General features: G+C 46.6%; 1 protein-coding gene across 3 annotated transcripts in view; it reads left to right on the top strand.

Annotated features, from left to right (window-relative positions):
- Nucleotides 1-1,661: 1,661 nt before the first annotated feature.
- SLC6A6 (solute carrier family 6 member 6) overlaps nt 1,662-17,652 on the top strand; it is a 48,474-nt gene continuing 32,483 nt past the window's right edge. Inside the window, exons 1-2 of one of the 3 annotated variants that reach the window (XM_026052481.1) lie at nt 1,662-1,736; nt 5,900-5,935. The gene's annotated coding sequence lies outside the window, so the exon portion shown is untranslated. Of the gene's footprint in view, nt 1,737-2,145; nt 2,163-5,899; nt 5,936-8,479; nt 8,531-17,652 lie in introns of those variants that run through there. The other 2 variants (XM_026052482.1, XM_026052479.1) reach the window with 2 other exon arrangements.

Raw genomic sequence — 17,652 nt, 5'->3', positions numbered from 1 at the left:
TGCCAGGTACTGTTTACATGCCTCAGACTTCAAAACAGCTATGGGCTTTTTGCAAACACAAAGAGCAACCATGTGCTTTCTGTGGCTGACTTTTTTTAATGGTGAGAAACAACAGAACAAGAGAGAGCCAGAGACAGAAAACACAGGCTTTGATTCCTCTAGAGAACTTGAGCAAAATATTCCACTGCTGTCAATGGGACAGCTGTGCTGGCAGGATGCGGCGCCCAGAGGAGGCTCCAGCGGCTACTTAACGTTTCACCCATGCGACTGCGGGTTCCTCGTGCACGCGGGGGCATCCGCCGAGCGAGCGGCCGCGCTGCCCTCCACCGTTTTGTCCCCTCCACCGTTTTGTCCCCTCCACCGTTTTGCCCCGTTTTGCCCCCGTTCCAGCTCGGGGCCCAGGAGCTGCGGGCGGCTGCGTCCCGCACAACGCGGCTGCTGCTGCCGGGGCTGCCCAGGGATGCGAAGCGTGACACACCTGGAGCACGACACGTAGGCGGCAGCACGCGCGACCGCGTGTAATTGGTTCGGAGCGGTCTGTTTGCAGGAGACAGCCCTTCAGTCAGCTGCCTTCATCATCTACCTGTGTCTGTGTGGCACTTAAGAGACCTGCCTGCTTCGCACATGGGCCTGGGTGGTGGGAAGTGGCAGAGCGCGCGGGGACCTCGCGCTGCCCCCGCGTACCGCATCGCAGAGGAGGAGTCTGCAGAGCGGGGCAGCTCTGTGCGCGCTAAGGGAGGCAGCCCAGGAGAAAGCCCTGGCCAGAGACCTCCCCGGAGGCTGCTGCGACGGAATCCGCTCCCCGCAGCCACCTCCACACAGGTGCCGGGCGCCCCACGCGTGGGGACACAGCCGGGCTGCGCGCGCTCCTCGCTCCCTCTGCCCCTCGCTGCCGTCCCAGCGCGCGGGGCTGCCACGGAGGCGCCGCTGCCGCCGCGGGGCGCGCGGTGCCCGAGCAGCCTTCCCGCGGGCGCGCTCGCAAAATCCTCCTTTTGTTCGCAGACGGAGAGGAGGAGACGCTCCCGCCGCAGCGCCCTTCCCGTGCGGGAGCAGCCACGGCGCCCGCCGCGCTCCACCACGTTGTTCCCCACGTTGTTCCCGGTGCCGGGGGCTGCTCCTCGGGCCAAGGGCAGCGAGGCGGCACCTGCCAGGCCCCGCTGCCAACGCCAGGCGCCCTCCCGCCCCCGGAGCCCCTCGCGCCGAAAAGCGGCCCCCGTCCGCCCCGTCGCCGGAGCGCGACGCCGGGGACAGCTCCGCCAGCGCCCCGCCGCTTTGTTTAAAGCGAGGCCGCCCTTTGTGGCGGCGACAATTAAGGGAAAAAAGAAAAAAAAAAGAAAAAAGGCAGAGAGGAGCGCGGGGCGGCGGCGGGCGCTGCCGGGCGCGGCCCCGCGGCGCGGGGGGAGCCGGGGGGGGSCGGGGCCGCCGCCCGCCGCTCCCGGCCGCCCGCCAGCCCGGGCCCGGCCGCCGCGTCTGCGGCGAGGCCCCTCCTCCCCCCACACGCCTTCCTTTAGGCTCCCCCCTCCCCAGCAAAGAAGAGGCCGTGCCGGTGTTTTTCCACTCAGCAGGATGGGTGATGCTCAAAGCTCCCTCATTAGACAACAGACACGAGAGGTCAGGAAGAAAGCGCTTATAAATTACCGTTTCCTCCCGCTCGGCGCTGCTAGTCGCGCCGCAGCGCTCCGCCGGACGCGCCGCACGGGCGCAGGGCGCGCACGCACCGCGGGCAGCGGACGCAGGTAGCGGCGCCCGCGGGGGCGGCGGGAGGGCGGCGAACAAAGGGCGGCCGCGCCGCGCCGGGCCGGGCCGGGCCGAGCGGAACCGCCGCGCGCCGAACCGGGCCGCGGGCGGCGGCGCCTCCGCTTTGTCCGCTCCGCGCACCCCGTTTCTTTATTTTATCCCCGCGCCTCCTCCCAGCACACCGCCTTGCCTTAACTTTATTTTTTCCCCCTTTTTCTTATTCCCCCCAAGCTGGCTGCTCGCAGCGCACCCCGAGGCACTTGCTGGCCGCCCTCCCGCGCATCGCGGCGCCGCTTCCCCGGCTATTTTTACCATTTTTTCTCACCTCCCCCCCTTCCCCGCTGTATTTTTTCTGGCTGCCTCGCGCTAACCTCACGTTAAGCGGCTGCTGCCGGCAGCGCGTGCGATGCTCACGGGCCTACCAGGTGCTGCCGCTTCTGCTCCTTCCTTTATTTTCTCAACCCTTTTTGTCTTTTTTTTTGTCCTTCCGTGGCAAGATGAAGCCAAAGTTGTGACGGGACCCGGGCTGCGCAGGGCAGGTTACCGGGCTCAGCTGGGGGCCAAAGACCAGAAAGGCACTGGTCGTCGTGGGGTAACTTGGATTAAAAATCTTGCCTGATGGCTTTAAGATAAAGCCCGGCTCCAGCTGGTGCCGTAAGGGCCGGCGTGCGTGTGGAGGGACGTGCAAGGTTGCCATATAAGAACATGGGAGCATTTATTTGAGTTCGCCTAGGCAGAGAAATGTGCAGCGCGGGCGGTAGTTGGGAAGCGGGAGGCGAACGGTGTCTTCCTTCGGCAGCTCTAGGACCGGCAACGCTTTGTGTGTGTCAGTTGTAAAAGGGGAGTTCTTCTCTTTAACGAGAAGGACACTTAAATCACCAATAAAAGGAGCCATGCGGGAAGATGTAGATAGATAGACTCAATGAAACACAGCAGCACGCGTGTTCCAGCACTGCTTGTGCCAAGGTGTAAAGATGGAGGCTTTGGTTAGTTCCCATTTTTTTAACCGTATTGGGAAAGGCATTAAGAAAATGCTCCGAGAGGAGCTGGTGGTGTTTATAGTGCTATTTCGGTAACTGCAGTATTTTCTGCTTGCATGTCAAAATGTTTCGAGTTTCGGAGCAGCAAAGAAAGTGCGGCCGCTGCGTGGGCGAGCGGCTCCGTCCGCGGCCGGCGCTCGCTGCCGCGTTCGTTAGGTGCCTCGTTTGGCTTCGTAGGGAAACGGGCCCTTTGGAGCCGGTGCCGCGGGACGGCAAGCGGTAAAGCTCAGCTCAGGACCTCGCTGGGCTTGACAGGCGGGTATTTACTCGGGGATTTGGATCCAAGCGAGCTGGCTGCTTTTTGGCATTGTCCACCTCTGCATGAGTATTATGGAAAGACTTCCGTGATGGCTGTCACCGCCCGTGCAGTGTTGTGCGTGGGCAGAGGGCACGGGGTTTTATTTTTAGCAGTTTTATTATTTGTATTTTTTTCAAGAAAAGCAGCCAGCTAGCCTGGCAGCGGTGACCCTTACCATAACCGGAGGGAGTAAACTGAGGCTGAGCCTGGCCGGAGCCCGCCTTGGTGCTTAGGCTGGCACTGGGAACTTGGGGTAGCGTTTTTGACACTTGCAGAGAAAGCATCTTTTGTGTTTCCTCATTAACTCCTGCTCCCTTCTATCCGCTTTGCGTTTTCTTCTGCTCTTTATTTGCCTGTCTCACCTGCTCCTTTTCTTCCCCCTTTCCCACCTTGCTCACGGCTCGGGCTGCTTTGAGGCTGCTCCCACTGGAGGGCGACAGACACCTTCCCTCCCCATGGGTGCCCTGGGGAAGGGCACAAAACCGGCACCCAGGGGGACCAGGAGGCCAAAGGCTGCATCTCCCTGTCTCTTACTAAGTAACGTGTCCCCTGCAAGCCCTGGGGTTTTGGGGGACATCCTGGAGAAAGCAGGAGGTTGCAGGTGGCCCTGGGGAGCTTGGAGGGCAGGAGGTTGCGCCTTGGAGGGGCTAGGTCAAATATCCCAGGTTTCTTGGGGTTAACTCCAGAATCTGGGATGAATCTGGGGTGCTTCAAATGCTGCTGATTTTTCTTATATTTTGCTCTGGTAAAATGTAAACAAGAGCAAAATCTGGTATATTGTCGTGTTGGTAATTGCCTGCTTGTGGCTTACTGGGGGATGTTGTCTTGAGGTTTCTTAAGTGGCCAGGGTGAAATGTCCAAACTGTGGCAAGAGTCCTCAGTGCCTTTGAAATACGTGTGAGAAGAGGTGCAACGTTGCTGTGGAAAGAAAGATGAAGCCTCTTTAGATTGGCTTAGTCCTTCTGCACAGGCCTTGTGAAACCTCCCGTGCCCCAGTGCCGTTAGGTTTGGAGAGCCCTGGGGAGGAATTGGTCCCACAGCCAAGTGTTGTAGATATTTCAATGAGGTTTCCCATAAATCAATACTCTGCATAAGCAAGGCTGAGGTTCAGCTCAGTGGCTTCCAGCCAGGTCCAGGCTGAGTGTTTCCAAGGGCTCTTTCCGTAGGCTTCCGTGTTTCATGGGCAGTGATGCTCCCAGGATTCCATCAAGGCATCCCAAGACTCAGCAGCAACTTATTTTAATTTTGTCCCTTCTAACTCCATAAGCACCCTCAGTTTTGCTGCAAAACCCCAGTTGCACCAGGAAGGCAAGTGTCTCTGCAACAACGCCCTGTTTGGGCATTTAATCATGTTGGCAAATGACTCAAAAAAGATTACGCCGATTTGTTTCTTTTAAGCTTAACTACATTACAGCACGTAAAAACAAATGTGAGAGCTGTGGTGATTAAAGCCTTACACAAGTAATGCTTATTTGATCAATCATACTAATAATTTGTAGATCGTTTAAGAAAGGCAACTTTGAATAGACCATCTAGTAGGATTAGTGCCTCTGACTTGTGGTCATTAGCTTTGCGTTTGTGACCAGAGTGGATCGGGGTTACGCTTTTTAAAGTGATCCTGGCTCTGGTCTGGTTTATTCTAATGCTGCATCTTTGGATGGACTGATTGCGGGATGGAGTCCTTGGTGTTTGGAAGAAAAGCTTGTAACTGAAACCTCGGCCATTTAACAAGTGTTGGACTTGCCCCATAAATGCATTTTTACTCGAATCCTCAGCTGTTGCAGTGCCATGGGTTTAATTGATTTGTGCTCGTTCAGTATCATCCCAAGGCGTAGAAACTCTAAGCAGTGCCCTTTAAATTGCTTATGGAGGATAATAGTGATAGAAGATAATCTGGTCGGGAAGTTTAAAACATGCAAATGGCATCGTCCTTCTTTTCCCAAGGAGGTTGCCATGGGAAGGGCTGCTGTGCCGCGGATCTGCCATTCGGGAAGGAGCAGAGTAACCGTGGCTGCTGCCCGGCAGCATCTGCTGCCTCCAGACCCTTCTTTTTCTGTGTTTCAGCTTGGCTAGATTTACACAAGCGAAAGGGAGGTCGGTACTAACCCAGAACTGCTCCAAAGGCCTTCACAAAAACCAGGTTCAAACCCATGAACACGAGCCCTGAGCTGCAGACGTGAGGGAGGCGGGTGGCAGGAGCCAGCAGCAGGGTGGCTTTGAAAGCACTAGCTCTAAGGGAGGCTTGTTCATTGTAGCAGTTAAAGGGTTTCCTGTTGTGGGTTCTCTGTGGCCCAGAATGGTCATAGCCTTGAAGAACGTTGTCATTTCGCTGGTCCCAGGGCATGGGTTTAAATGTCACAGCTGCTTGGGTACAGGAGGAGAAACAGAAGTTCCACGGTGCCCCAATGCAGAAGGAGGGCCCTGCTTTGGGGTGCTACAGTAGACAGGTTAGCAGGAGCAGTAGGAGGTCCATGGAGGAGCAGTAGATGGTCCATGCACAGGGGCTGTCAGTGAGCAGGAAGGTGATTAAAAGTTCCTCCTTTCTGCTTTAGATCGGGGTAACATTTGCTTTTTATTTTGCAATTTTCTTGCTTATGAGACAGATGCAGCCAACATTTCTGTGGTGTTTTAGTAGTGTCTTATTATTGTGTTGTTACTGTATTCAGCATCCGGATGGTCTTCAGAAGCTTATGCCCACTCAGATGAAATTCAGAAAACACCATGCATGATAATGTTAAAACATGCCTGATTTGTCTTGCTACACCCATTTTTTTTTCTTAATTTTTTTTTTTTTTTTTTTGCTTTTTCTCTTTTCTCTGAACAGGAAGAGAAAAACCATTCAGAAGAGACTCTTCTTCATGTAAGTGTTATTTATACTTGTTTATGAAATTACAAAAGGGCTATGAAGATACTTAGAACTTTCAAATACTGAACACATACCATCTGTTCATAGAAACCAAGTATAGAGCATATAAAAATAGGCTGTAGTTGTACAATAATAATACTCAGCAACTGTTACCTTAAGTATTATCTATCTGTGCAGGTCTTCTGTGCATGTCACTCTAGAATTTAGGAACCCATGTAAAGAGCTTTACAGTAGCCGTTTAAGCAGCATGCCCTTAAATTAGGTATGGGAGCTCTGTGGAGGCATAAAATTGAAGCAGTTTCCCCGAGACCAAGAGGAAACAGGAGTTACGAGTTAGTGCTCATTTCAGAACCCCAGAGTCCCTAATTCCCAGATCCTATCACAAGAATAAGCTTCTCTATCTTGGATTCTACAAAATCCAAGTTCTGCTTGTAGAGTCATTTGTTTGCGTGCATGTCTACCTGCGTGTGCATGTATATGTGCGTGTGGGTGCGAGAGAGTGGATATATGCATATTTGGCCTCAAATAGCATATAGATGTTGCAGGTCTTTTCTATAATCCTTGATGATACCTGTTAAAATAAGAGTAAATGCAACCATCCATTGGTGAATACTGTTGTAAATGTTTTTTTGAGAGCATTTGGCTCCACTAAATGCTCAGTCGAGGTGAGCCTGGTACAGTATTCTTCATGGGACAAGGAAAGCTGCATGTCATAAAAATACAAGAGTTTTTTTCCATATCACCCAGTGACTTGGTTTGCTTGCGGATGTCTGAGTTGAAAACTCTTTAGTAGAGTACGTTTGGCTCTGGTAGTTCTTCCTAGTAAATAAATTTGATTAAATGCTTTAAGGGGCTGCATAGACCAAGACTGTCATTGCCTTAATGCAAAATTAGCTTAGCAAGGAAAATGACTGCATTGTTCCCAATGCAGGGCCTGCTTTGCATAACTCCGAAGCATGTACTGTGTCAAGTGGCATGGCAAGCCCACGAGCACTCACACGAGGCTGATTTGCCGTAGATCAACATTTTGTTGGAAAAATAACATATATCTCTGAATTTCAGCACTCCATTATGCTTGCATAGCAACTGCTGGTTAATGTGTAGCAAAAGGCCGTGTGGTAACAAATGTTTTTTTGCTATTGTTGGGCTGGAATGTTAGTTCAGCTTCTAGATAAACGCGGCTTGCGCAAGGCGCCTTTGTAGACCATGATTTCTGTGGCTTGTATGGTAGTATGGTAGACAACCGTGTTCTGCTCTTCCTTTTCCCCTGTGCTCCCCTTCATTTTCCATTTTCAGGCCGAGGTGGGGTTAGGGGTATCAGGAGAATTGCAGGCCCTTTGAATCCAGCAAAATATGAGGGTGGGTTTGCATGAGGCCCATTGCTAGTCAAACATCTGTTGGAAAATATTCTAGATTGAGACTGTGTTTCTAGCAGAAAGGTTCTAAGACACTTTAGAGCTTTAAACGACCCATTCTTTGGCTGGTTTTAAGGATATCACTGGGCAATCTTTCCGAAGAAAGCCTCTAGTGAGGGAAAGAAAGCCCCACAAGTGAGTAAGAATAGTCCTTTCTTGCAGTGGGAATCCCAGCTGAGACTAGCTTAAGTTTTGTATCTTTGAGAAGATACATCATCATTTTTAAGTGGTAACAGAGGGGGAAAAATTGCAGAAGTCTTTTCATTATTACAGTTTTCAGCATTAGTATTTCGTTATTATTGCATTCTGTTAAAGGAAATTCAAACATCTTGAAAAGCGTGTGCCTCACATGCTTCCCAGAGATGTTAGATGAGAAATAGTTTAATGAAATTGTCTTTAAAGGAAGAAGCTCCCAGTAGAAAAGAACAAATCCTCACGATGTGACCGTGTGATGTCCCAAAATTGTAAACCAAAGCATGAAGCCTAGTGCAGTACAGTTTTTTTAAGAGCTTTCTCTAGTGATCTCAATTTCATAAACAATTTATGAAGAGCCTCGTAAGTCAAATATATACCCTCTAAAGTGAATAATAAAAGGCTGTGGTCCGTAGGTCATTTGTGATACATCCTTCCAGCACCTGCTGTGGCTTCTCAACAGTAAAAGGCAAGCTTTAAGCATCAGAGCCTCTCTCTTCTGGTTCTGTGCATGAGATACGACGACTTAGACTTGATAACTCCACTTGTGCCTGTCTGTGCATTGGCTCCCCTTGGCTTCTCCACCTGTAGAGGTTTCCAAAAGAGAGTTGAACTCCGAGGACATCAATAGCGAGGCTATGGCCAAGCGCCAGGCTCGTGCATCATCCAGGATAGGGACTTCTCCTGGGCCCTGTGAACTTTCAGGAGGGGGGTTAACTCTTGTGGCCCCGAATACTCCATGGGGATTAGCCCCTTGGAGTGTGAATTGGACAGGTCACCCTGTCAGGAGGTGACCCCTTTGGAAAAGGACTCCGTGACAATAACCAGCCGTAGGTAGTTGTAATGTTAAGAAAGGGACCATCTTATTATTGTCACTTTGCGACAAATACTACCACAATTCATTACTTTCCATCAGTGCCTCATCCTATGGAGGAATCACCACTGCCCATCTACATTGAGGAGGGGACAGAAGTCCCGATTGGTGAGTGCAGTTGGGATGGGATATTTCGAATGGGGGGGGTAATAATGGTGCATAACGGGTTTATATTCCTCTCAATTGTGTATACCCATTTGTCTTTGAAAAAATCTGAGACTTATTACAAATGCTTTGCTTTTTTATTTTATTTTGAAATAGTAGTGTCTTTTAGTGCTCCTGAAGATGGTTAAATACTGCTAGTGTTGTTTTTCACCTAATCATAGACAAAACGCGTAGTTTAAGCAGCAACTTTGAAAGTTTGCATGCAGGATCTCTTAACACAGGGCTGGGGAAGACTGTGAGTATCAGTAAAACAAGAAATAAAGGTAGTTCCCCTTCACCCCTTGACCTCACTGTTGAGACTCAACAAATCTGCCAGTTGGGTCAGCAGACACCACCAATAACTGTAGAGTTAGTGGGGTTGCTGGTGGCTGGCTTGCACATCGGAGCGCTGTTCACCCCCGTTTCTGCGCTCTGGGGCTGTGTATTACTGCTGCGTGGATATATAGCTCTTTCTTTCTTTCTTTCTTTCTTTTTTTTTTTTTCTTTTTTTTTTCCCAAGAGGAGCAGTCTGTCAGCCCATAAAGAAAGATCAGTAAATTTGTCTGTGGTGATTGCTTTGGATTTTAGAAGGCTGTGACCACTTCCCAGAGCCCCTTATTCCCAAGCCTGTTCTTGGATGCAGACAGTAAGTGTGCCTTGGCTGCCATGGTTAGAGTCTGTGCTGTTGAGCAGATGTGTTTCTTCAAATAACTTATTCTTACTCTACATCCTGGATTTTTCCATCCTTAAATTCAAGGAATTACTCCTTGTCCTATCGTCTTTGGAGCTAGATTAATTATCTGCCTCTGCACATAGTTCCTTGAAGGTATTTATAGCTGGATCTCAGCCCGGGAGTCTTCTTGTTTCTAGACCATATTAATTTAGCTCCCTTACTCTCTCCTTAGATCATTTTTATTGCCCTTATTTATATTTCCATTATTTTTTTCCGTCCCTTATCTAACCTGGGGAGACCTGAACATCTTATGCTGTTTCCACCAGCATGCAGTTGTTTTAACATAGCCTTATGCCTCAACTTTCCATATGATCCCCTCATATATACCCACCCCAAAATAGCTGGGCTTCTTCCCCATCTTTCTTCAGCCTCACACAGAAAAACGATTACTTTGCTGCTTGCAATCACCTTTAGGTCTTTCTTGGATTCACAGCTTTGCAGCTCGCAGCTCCTCAAGGGATGCTCAAGAGATAGATGAAGGGCTTTATCTAACACTGAGTCCTATCCCAGTGCATGCTGCTTGCTTATTACACTTAAGAATGGTTTAAAACTCTATGCCTACATGTTTATTTTAATGCCCCATGATCTTATCCTGATGTTTACATAGAAGTTGTTACGCCAAGAAGTACTTAATATTTTATATTTTAATACTATTGCAACTGTCTTCTTCATATTGCTCCAGAGCCCTTTCCCAGCTCCATCATTCTTGTTTCCATACTGTCTCTCCATTTGCCTCACTCTGGTTATAAAAGTTCATAATATAAAATATGGCAACTTTAGCCTTCTCCTTTTCTTCATTTTGTGCCTTTTCTTGTTATACAGTTACTATATTGTTCCTGTATTCCTTATGTGTATGCTACGTTGTTGTCTTTCTCAAAGCACAGATATCTTTTCCTTACCTCTTTTGGGTTTGATCAGCTACCAACAGAATGATGCCAGTTCCCTCTTGCAGAGCCATTTAATCCAAGGTCTCCCATGGATCCTTGTATTTTCATCCTGTCTTTTCCATTGTGTTGGGCAAGCCCAGACTGCTGGGGATGGTGCTGTCTGCACCTAGAATAAAACTATAGGTTGACGCATCATCAAATCTACTAAACAAAAGGACTGTGAGTGAAAAACTTGTTCGAGGATGTTTGTATGGTGCTGTCATGAAGCAGGTTTCTTGGATGGGGCACTGAAATGCAGCAGTAGCTGTGAAGTGCCCAGGCTGGGTCAGGGAAGGCAGAATGTTTATTTATTTTAAATAAATATTTGGACTGTTAATACAGCGAGCTGTAGTGGAGGGCAAATGAGTGCAAAAAGTAAATGATGCAGAGACGAGAGCAAGCTGCAAGTTTTAAGTTTGGTATGTGAATGCCCAAAGGCAGGGGTCAAGGGTTTTATAATAGCTGCACACAGTATAAATCATCAAGCTAGGAATTCAAAAATCTGATCTGTCCCTGAGTCTCAGTTTTGCTCCTCCTTTCCATGCAGTTTACCCGAGCGATCCAGATTCAGAGTTTTCCTTTTACATCCATTTAGAACAGGAATGGAAAGAAGTCGTCTCCTGAGTGTACGTTGGAGAAGACTAACACACAGGGAAGTTGTTAAAATAACTCAGCACAATCACCATTTACTTACAAAAGATTGTCTAGAAAACACTTAAATTATTTCCTCATCTGAAATACGTTTTGGGTAGTCAGTGGAGCTCATATTGTTTTGTCCCAGGCCTGCCTGATGGAAAATTGCTTTGTAGCTTCTCTATTTATCGAAAAAAAAAAGAAAAAGAGAGGGGAATCAGTAGGTTCTTTCACAATCTAAATTTAGCAGCCCTAATTGTTTCAAGCAATTGAAAAAGGAAGATGAATCTAGCTTGTTTATTACAGCTGCTTCATGAAAACAGCAGCTACAAATAATATGCTGTAATGAAAATATAGCTAACATTGTCTTGAATTAACCAATAAAAGAACAAGGATATATGATCTGGACAAAGGGCATGTTCCTTCTTGAGAAGGGAGGAGGTGGTTATTTCCTAAATACTGTTTTTCTGTCCTTGGGTGCAAGGAAGACATTAGCGTTGCTGCATAGGTGAGTAAGACTGGAAAAAGATCTGGTCTCTATGTGGGTTTTATGTGATTTTGCACTTTCAGAAATACATTCATAGAGGAAGGGAGGTGAGCTAAATGCAAATAAACACATTAATAAAGCAAAGATATTTAATTAAAAAAGAGGAAAGTAGGAAAAATGAAAGTAGTAATTTGTGAGCAGTAGCAAATAATCTACAGAAGAACAATAAAAGAGCATAGGTCAGACTGTGGCAGTCTTTGTTCAGGCACAATTTCAAGCAACTTCCACACAATTAAACACTTCAGGAGATTCAAGGTGAGAAAATAAGCAGAACGGGCCATTATTCACTGTTGTCATTTCTGCTAAAGTCCTGGCCATATTCCCCAGTCGCCGTTTGGAACCTGTTGTGCTCAGCACTGAAGAAAACACCTGAGGCCACACAGCCCAAACTCACATTTTGTAAAGCAGAAACCCAGGAACAAAATATTTGTGCTGGCAAACCTTTTATTTGGGCCATACAGAACATGACAGAGGGAATAATTGCCTCCTTAGGGATCAAGGAGCAATAATGCTGTAGGTTCAGGTGTTTGTTTATATTATTCCTTCCAAGTCATATTTTGAGATATTAATGTTGTTTAATACTGCCTGTCAAATTAGCTGCAAAGAAGTACAGATTCAGGAGGTAATTCTCAGCTGATTTACACCTGTGTAGCTTTGTTGACTTCAGTACATTACAATTGCTTTAGTGCTCTATAAGTAGGATCAAAATCAGATTCCCATTTACATTGTAGGTGCAAGAGCGTGTCTTGCAAACCCTTATTCAGGAACCAGTCCTGCTGACCTTCCAATCTTTGGCACTTCTGCAGGAGCTATTACTTAGGCAATGTCCCATTTGCCCATTTCTGATCTGACTGATCCATTTTTGCTGATAAATAACACTGGCTTCACTGGGCTTATTTCAAATATATATGGTATGGTATGGTATGTGGACTCCCAAATTGCATTCTCAGTGTGACAGGAGGCTCCACTGCCCCTGGGAAGCTCTTGGTGCTCCTAGCTGGTCATGGTGTAACCCAGGCTTGTTTGAGTAGTCTCCATTATAGAAGAAGAATTTTCTTGTAATCATGCAGTTTCTTCTACCTCTGCTTGATCCTTCCTTTTAAGCATCTCTAGTGTCTCATTAATTATAAAAACTTTCCTGGATTTCCAGTGCATTCCTGCTCTTGGGCAGACTTACTGAAAAGCAGATGCTTTGTTGTTTTTTTTTTTTCTTCCCTTGAAGTGACAGAGCCGTTTGGTAAGCAGCAGGCATAGGGACCACACATTCCCAAGCAAGCAGGGACACTTCCAACCCTGTGGAGAACCAGCTCTGTGTCTCTCAAGGAGCTTGCCATCTCTCTTAAGGGAGGAGAAACCATTTCTGTCACCTGCATTTCAGGAGTTGCTCTTTCATGGGGGTGCTGGCAAGCAGAAATGTTGATTTTGCCAGGTTCGAAGTGCCTTCCACGAGGTACTGAGTGCCCTCCTATCCTTTGCAGCCAAAAAGGAGTTGATTGCTCTTGGCATCAGGCAAATCTGGACCCAGAAGACCCCAGGTAGTATTTACCAATTATTTATGTGCTTTTGCATGCCAGAGGTTGTCTGAATTGATTTCCTTACAATACAAAGGGATTGAGGCATTAATGACACTTGCCTGCCACTAAACACATTGTTTTATTTTTGGAAAATAATACAATAATAAGCATGACTTTTATTGCATTGCCACAGGGAAATTAAAAACCAAAAAAAAAAAGAAAAATTAACTGCAGTCCAAATAACTATTAGCTCCTTAGAGCTATTGGAACTGTGTGAGTTGTGTACCCCGAATGAGCACCATATGCCAATTTATTGTGGCACAGTGAATCACAGGACACATTGTGAAAGGCAGTAATTGCTTGGCATGCATTGTAACATTCATTTGTGTTTTAGTTTGTTATTTTTTAAGGAATATATTCTTTACTCTGACAAAAAAATAAATAAAAAATGAGCATTGTCTGATATTCCACCAGCACAGGCTGTTGCTTGTCATGAGTTTAACCTGGAGTTTACATCTCATCACACCCACCCTCTGTATCTTTCTCTTTTTAACTACTAGTGTTTTATGTGTGCAGTATCAGAGCATCAAGCCTGAGCTCTCCATTCAGTATTGCCTTTTGCTTTAATTCTCTTCTGCCCTTTCCTCCTTGTATTCTTTCTTGGTCTGATAGGGAAAATTGGATTGCATATAAGAAAAAAAAATAATAATGTCCATGTGATGGAGCACTGGGATGGGTTGCTTAGAGAGGCTGTGTAGCCTCCACTCCAGGAGATTTTTAGGTCTTGACCATGCAAGGCCCAGAGCAACCTGTTTGGAGCAGAAGGGTGGACTATACAACTCCTAGAGGACCCTTTGAACCTAAATTACTCCAGATTCTGCTTTACCTGTTCCAATATGACCATGGTGGTGAGGCAGTGATTAGCCCTTCATTTCCCATCGGGTCCAACCTCATTCATACCTGGGTGAAACAGGAGTGATCTCCCTAAGGCTGGTGAAGCTGCAGATGTTTTACTTGAATAGGATCAAAATCAAAATGCAAATGGTAACCTCAGATGGAATTAGTAGGTGAAATTCGTGTGTCTCAAAAATTCATTAGAATTTCAAGCAACAGCTTCAGGAATACCAGGAATTCACTTGAGATCTCAAAAAAAAAAAAAAAAAATCTCCTTTAAGTGCCAAGTGAAATTACTAGTTGAAGAGTTTTGTGCATAATTATACCAGGACAATAAATATTTAAGAATGAGAATTCACGAGTTACCTTTTCAATTGCAAATCCTGTTCTGTAGCAGCGCTGCGTCAAGAAGCCTTGACGTGAGCATTAGGGCACTGAGGGGTTTAGATCGTCACCAGCTGCCATTTCCCTGCAGTTCTGTGCGGGTTTCGTCCTGTGACTGTAGCCACGTGAGGGATTTAATCCTGCGCAGAGCATCTGCTTCTCAGCTGAACACCTTCCCAGTGCTGCAGCCACGTGCCGGAGAGCCTGGGACATGCAGAAGGGCTTACGGAAGCTCTGCAGGGTGGTAAATTTTCATGGTTGGTTAGTGGGCTTGCAAAAAAGATCCTTTTTCTGGCGTATTTCATTTTAAGTGTGCCTGGAAAAAACAACTCCACTCCCAGATTCAATCTTGGGGATTTTCAGTAGTGATCCAGCTATTACCAAATAACATATAGAACCCCCCCAACTGCTAGCAAAAATAAAAATATGGAAATAATTTTATAGGGTTGTACTTTCAGGAAAATAACCATTTCAGTTCTCTCCCTTTGTACAGATCCTCCTTCAATAATATAGGGGGTTGCACTTCCAAACCCAAAAAGGGTCTTGTGCTATAGGGAAGCAAGATGCAGTAGTAGCGTAAGATACTCTTATTTACTGGGTAGAGTTCAGGTTTGCTTCTGCTTCACTCCTTCTGCAGGGCACAAACTATTGATTACAAATCAAATTCAATAGACAGGATAATATTCAAATAAGGGATATAAAGAAAAACCCCTAATCTTGAGGCACCCAGCTGTCCAGCTTTAGAAACCTGTCAGGTGTTCCCAGAACCTTCGTATGCTTGTCAGCCATTAAAAAGGTTCTATAAATGTAAAGCAAAATAAGTTATTTTGCTTTCTGCCCTTAGTTTACATACAGAGTGTTTTTATGGCTAGCTCAGCTCTTTGTCACGTCCCCAGCGTTTATGAAGGGAGTGCAAACAACTCCCCACCTGTCTCTAGTTACCTCTTTTGCACACACACGAGCACACACACACACACACACACACAAAAAAAAAAAAAAAAAGGACCAACAATTGTAGGCATGTTGAAAACAGCTTTTTAGGCATTGAAGTTAATGTGCTGCATTAGGACCTAGTGTCAGCATATGCTCTTAGATGAAGTTAGGCTAAGAAAGAATTTGACCTCAGCTGCTCATTTTTGTGAACTTGGCCTCTGAACTGGTGAACTGGAGTCAATTCAGTTGACAGTAGTCAAGTTGGGACTATAAAAGCAACCTTCAATGAAAGCCACTAGCTGATGTTTGTTTGGGGAGATAAGAGCTAGAGAAATCTCCTCAAGCTGTTCCCATTCCTTCCTGCTCTCCCCAGGGTTTGCAGCCTGCAAAAACCAGCAGCAAGACAGGGGCTGTAACCCACGGCAGGAGCCACCCTGGTGTAAAGGCAGGACTACAGAAACCCTTTCCTTGTACTGGAATCTACCTGGGCTGCTGGCTCCTGCCAAATGCCTTTGGAGTCAGTAATTCCTGTGGAGATCTGGGGATGTGTTTGTCACTGGTGCGTGGGACTAGGCTCCATGCATGGGGCAGGTGTCTCGCTGTGCAGAGGCCACCCGTGTGCTGCTTTCCTTGGGGAAGTGAAGTTGCTCTTCTAGAGCTTTCTGCCTTCCTTATCTCCTGGCATAAAAAAGAGCGCCGATCTCCACATACGCTGGTCCATGTCAAAGGTCTGTGGCTAAGAAGAGAATGGAAAATACCCCTCTGAGGAGATTAGGCTGGATCACGTGAGGTTCAGGCACTAATAGGTTTAGTGCTTGATGCAAAAGGTTCCAGCTCCAGCCTTCCAAACAGACATGGAACGATTGAAAAGGTGTGTTTTATTGTTGTTTTTCTGGATCAATACCCAGTCACCGGCTTGTAGGAATCAGTGGTGTTCCTCAGAAAGGACATCCTTGCGCATGGGCTCGAATGTGCTGTGACGTGGGACAGGCGTCGGCTCAGCCAGCACACAGAGCCGAACGTGCCCTGGATTTAGCACAAATGCCAGCGTGCAGCCCCCCAAGCAGAGCCCTGGCACCAGCTGCACAGAGACACGTAAATACCACAGCGCCTTCGCAGCTTTGCCTCCTTTTTTCCTTTTTTTGTGGTGAAAGTTTGCAGGCCAGGGGCAGTTTTGCAAGGCTCGGCGAGCTTGTTCATTGGCTCTGCCACTTCCCTTTTTTGCACGGCCTCTGTAGAAGTCCCCCACGTTCCGTTTTGCTCTGCCTCGCTGTAGTTTCTGATTCATTTCCTGTGTGAAATTTGATAATGTTTAAAGTTTCTGTTCCTTTTGTATTTTTTTTTTGAAAGGAAGAAAACAACAACAGTAAATTAAAGCTCAGAGTGCTTATAGAATCTCTTATGGTTTAAAGCCTGGGTGCAGCAGTGTGTGCTGGAGCACCTTAGTCCCCTGAGCACCATAGTGCTAGGGCAGGAGGGTATCTTCTTAAAAATACACAGCTGATCTCAATATTTTGTATTTTCACTGCTAATTGCTGCCAGCGTGGAGGAGAAGTTGAGACCGAAATAAAAAGGAGCTCATTGTGAAGTATTAGAGCTCCTGGAATTATCTCAAGGTTTTCCATCCCTAACTTTGTGGCCTCCTAGAGAGACTTGCACTGTTCGTTGTGTGCACGGTTTAGCAGTTTTGCACCCAAATTGCTGTGCTGCAGAGCCCTTCGTTCCATTAATGCCGCATGCTGGAAAATCCTGGCCTTTCAGGTACTGTGCAGACAGGATAGAGGAGCAAGGAAAAAGATCACCCGGCCGGTGATGTTGTGCTTTAGATTTATGAGAATAAGGGACATGAGGTCAGAATATCTTCTCATTGCAAATGCAGGTGGGTCCAGCTACTTGCAGGGGTCCACCAGACATGACGCTGGCTCTTAGTTGTAGTCGAACCTGAAAACCTAATTACAACGTGGCCTGTTTAAACAGCTGCCACAGGTGGGGTAGAAATCTGTCCTCTGATATTGTTCAAAATTGAGATGGATGGGTAGAGAAAACAAAAACACAACTCTGTGTAATTGAGGTGGCCTAGCTAGATATGGCAACAGGCTGGGTACAAAGCTGACTGAAGTCAGTAGTGTGTACGGAAAACTGAGCTTGTTTTCCCCAAAACATGTAATCTTAGGCATATACGCAATTATTTCCTGTTTCGAAAACATACTGAAAAAAATGCATTAGTCTTCGATTAAAAAAAAATCCCTGCACACTAGCCTAAGTGGACATCAGTGAATTTGGAGCTAAATTTTAAATGAGTTGCAAAAACAGGTGAGGATAGAATGGTTTATTTCCAAGAAAAAAGAAAATGAATTCATATGGTTTATTGTGCCTTTGCTTCATCAAATGGCTACTTTATTGTTTTTATCCCGTGTACTCAGGCTCTACGTTGTTATCATAACACCAAAATTGCAGCCAGATAGTTACATGCATTGTAAGTGCCTTGTAGATGTGTCAGATAGAATCAATATGTTATTAAT

The sequence above is a fragment of the Nothoprocta perdicaria genome, unplaced genomic scaffold (assembly GCF_003342845.1).
Source record: "Nothoprocta perdicaria isolate Ctin4 unplaced genomic scaffold, notPer1 scaffold_9, whole genome shotgun sequence".
In the NCBI taxonomy this organism is placed as follows: Eukaryota; Metazoa; Chordata; class Aves; order Tinamiformes; family Tinamidae; genus Nothoprocta; species Nothoprocta perdicaria.
Note: the sequence above shows the minus strand (reverse complement) of the source record. Positions and strands in the feature narration are given on the sequence as shown.